Here is a 3,871-nt window from a genome sequence, read left to right on the forward strand (position 1 = left end):
ATTTCTAGATCTTTGATAATAGTTTTGACAAAGTTTTAAAACCAAAATTCCAACTAATCTACAAGCAATAAGCATACAATTGGGAAAGCGATCATTTGTTGCAATATTAACACTCAATTTTCAAATGGGATTATCGACTTTTATCATGTTCTAATTGTTCATAAAGACCTCATTTGTTCTATATTCTTCCGATGTGGGGTAGAGATGCAAAATCTAAAATGGGTTAGACTTTAGAGCATGTATGGGCTTAAAATTCATGTTTGGGCCATTTTAAATGGCTGTTGGGCGATCATAAAACACTGAAAAATGATTTTACATTTATTTTTATAATGATAATTATAAAATTAATATAAGTTAAATAATATAATATTTTTAAAGTTATAAAATAACATGTAAATAAAATTAAATATTAAAAAAATTCTTTTTATTTTAAATACACCTTCATGCTTAAATATTTACTACCGTTTTATTTAATAAAATTGCTCTAAGCCTTTTTGCTTACCTAAAACACGCTAAATAAACACTTAGAAGGCTGCCTACATGTACCCTGGAATATTCCCACCAACTTTCCCTGTCTATGTAAGCCTAAAAATACCCTCTTTTTTTTTTTTCTTTTATAAATATTTTTAATTATTTTTAAAATATTTTAAATAATAATTGAAAGTACAAATTAAAAACATTTTAAAACATTTTGAATATACCTAAATGCATGTTATATGGAGGAGAAAACTATTTTTAAATTTTAAACTCCTAACCGTTCTTAAATATTATTTTTGGGGGAATATTTTTTTCAAACCAATCTTTAGGACATGTTTGTTATTGTTTTTTAGAGAAAAAAAAATGCTTGATATATAAAAGAGTTTTTTTTTTTTGAAATAAATAAATTTTAGAGTTCATTTTTGAAAATATATTTTAATTATTTTATATCGTTTTTTTATTTATTTTTAAAAATAATGAAACACATATAAAAAATAATTGAAAATAAATTAATATATATAAAATTGATGTTTTAAAATTTAAAAAATACAGTAAATAAGTTGAAAATATTCCAAAATTTTAAATAAATTTTAATATTAAAAAACATTATAAATATGTTTTTAAAAATTATTCTAAAAAATCGTTTTTTAAAAATATGTGTTAAAAATAATACCAAATAGAGACTTGTCTTCTTCTCGCTACAATTTCACCTAAGTGAAATGATTTTTTTTTTTATTTCATTATAACAATTAATATATATATATATAGGTAATTTAGACACAAGTTTCCCCTAAAACCAAGGATAGATTACTAAATGTCAAGATGCTTCAAATGAGTCTCCCATGGGTTTATATAGAGTCAGAAAGCTTCTAGAAACTTCTATACTTAGCCACAGGAGAGAAGAGTGTGGAAGGCTTTAGAGATGCCTATAAAAGTCCACACATCTCTATACTATGGTGGAAGGTATGAGAAAAATTTAAGACTTTTTAAAAAATTCTTGAGATCTCTTGTATATTCTTGTACATAGGTTTGTACATAAAAGTGTGTAGGAAGTTCTAGATTATTCTTGAGTTGTAAAGAATCTCCAAGATTTCAAGAGTTCTATTAGTGTCTATAAATTGGTGAGACTCTCAATTGACCAAAACACTACCCAAATCACTTCATAACCAAGTAAGTGAGTTCTCAAAGCATTTGTAAAGCTTTATTTAAGCAATAAAAACTTCTGTTATTTAAGAGTTGTTTACTACGCCTTCTAAAACTTTCTAGTCGTGAGCATCTTAGCCTAACAAATTAAGCATTAAGAGTAAAACCGACTTAATAAGATCAAGTGTCTTAACTTGTTTAAGTGTTACACGAGCTTAAAAAAAGACTAAATCTGTGACATAAAGCTAATAATGAATGATTATTTGTTTCTATTGGAAAAAATTGTATAAATAATAATATGTTTTGAGCACAAAATCATAATAGCGAAATAAAATAAACATTTTTTTTCCTTTTTTATAGAATTAAATAGGGATATGACAATTTAAAAAAATTAGATAAACCACGTGATCTAGTCTTGTCATTATAAAAATAATGAACACACCAATTTTTAAGAGAGAATTACAGTTGGATTATATGCACATTAGACCAAATAATCCATACTCCTTTTTTTTTCTTTCTTCTTCTCCCTTAATTTTTCTTCTCAGTTTTTGTGTGGACTGCCCACCTCCACGTGGTGGGATGGGGATGCCACTCAACCCTTCAGCGTGTGGTTGAAACAGGAAGTCGGGATCAGTATTTCTCTCCCAAAATGCCTATAAATATAAGCTCTCACTGCATGATTAAAACAAACTTAATTGAAAACTACCATATACATGGTTTTATCTTTCTGTGTTTGTGTAGGTAAGCAGTAATGGAGAAGATGAGCAAAGTGACGATGATTTTAGCACTGGGAACTATTTCTGTGCTGAGAATCGAAAAAACAGAATCAGGTAATTATTAATCTTTCTCTCCAGCAGATTCTCCATTGGCATGCATGAGGAAATTAAAAGGATTAATCTTATTACGGTATGGAGATCAGTGCATGAGATCTTTTAACATACGAAAAATCAAATACTTTGATTAATTCTTAGACATGGGGCATATGGGATCCCAACAGTTTTTCTGATGATCAGAGTTCAAATTTAATATTATCTCATGAGTTTATTAGGCTTGTCTGAGCCCAGCCACCTGTCCTGTCCTGTCCTGTTGGGTCTATTTACAGATCAATCTCCCTCTTTCGGATTCTGAAAATATAGTGAGTGTTCTTGTAAGATGAGTGCTGGTTTGACTACTTTTCTCCTCTTCATTTTTTCTGGTTCTATTTAGTCCTTTTCTTTTTCTTTTTCTTTTTTCCGTTATTTACTGATTCTTAATCATGAGGTATAAAGCCTTCCACATTTTCTGAGTTCAGTATTGGAATGGTATCATACAGATCTAGTTAGGGTTTTGTACATGCTAATAACACACTATATATATCTATATTGACACATCATGTTTTTGCAGAAAATGGAGATGAACAACCATCTTATGAGATCATGGAATACTCACTTGAGCAAGAAATTATAAGCACCTCGTGTTTTGCAAAGACTGCGAGGTTTCTTTAGTTAAAAGCCTCGGCCTTGGACCTTCACCATGACCAAAAGGTGGTGAGGACCTTTCTCAAACGTAATAATATTTGAGGCTGAGGCTTTATAACAAAACAGCTTTACGTGGATTAAATGACCTTATTAGTTGTAAGAAGAGTCCGAGAATAATGACCGTATGCTATTTTGTTTTTATTGTTGTTTTTTTGTAATATTTTGGAAAAATGGATTTTTCTGTAATATTTTGGAAAAAAGGGATAGAGAAAACCCTAAACTTGGGTTATGCCATATGAATTTTTATGCATTGAAATTTGTCAAACCTTAAACCATAAAAAAAAAAAAAAATCAAATAACATGATATAATTTACATAAACTAACACATACAAGAATTCAATTAATAGTGTAATAAAAGAAAACATACACAATAATTTAATCAATTTGATCTACATTCACAAAGGGAAGGAGACTCGGATGATGCATTATTACTTAAAAATTACACCCTCAAAGCTCTTATATGAATTAAGCTTTTATGCATACACCTCACTATACAACAATAATAAAGATCTCCTAAAGAAGAAAACAATTAACCTTAGACCCCTTTGGTACAAAATTTTTTTTCCTCACCTCCGATTCCCTTGAACCGCTAGAAAAAAAGCCATAACTCCTAGTAAACATGCATATTAGTGACTATCAATTCAGTTTTATCAAAAGTGAGTCGCACAATAACATCTCCTATTTTGCAACATCTAAATGTTCTTACATTCAACCTCTTAATTAAAGACCCAGAG

At 28.9% G+C, this 3,871-nt stretch overlaps 1 long non-coding RNA gene across 1 annotated transcript; it reads left to right on the top strand.

Moving 5' to 3' along the window:
- Positions 1–2,102: 2,102 nt before the first annotated feature.
- Positions 2,103–3,387, top strand: LOC100855078 (uncharacterized). Its single transcript, XR_787565.3, has 2 exons — positions 2,103–2,450; positions 3,004–3,387. It is a non-coding gene; the product is annotated as an uncharacterized LOC100855078 (long non-coding RNA).
- Positions 3,388–3,871: the final 484 nt, after the last annotated feature.

Source organism: Vitis vinifera, chromosome 14 (assembly GCF_030704535.1).
Source record: "Vitis vinifera cultivar Pinot Noir 40024 chromosome 14, ASM3070453v1".
Lineage (NCBI taxonomy): Eukaryota > Viridiplantae > Streptophyta > Magnoliopsida > Vitales > Vitaceae > Vitis > Vitis vinifera.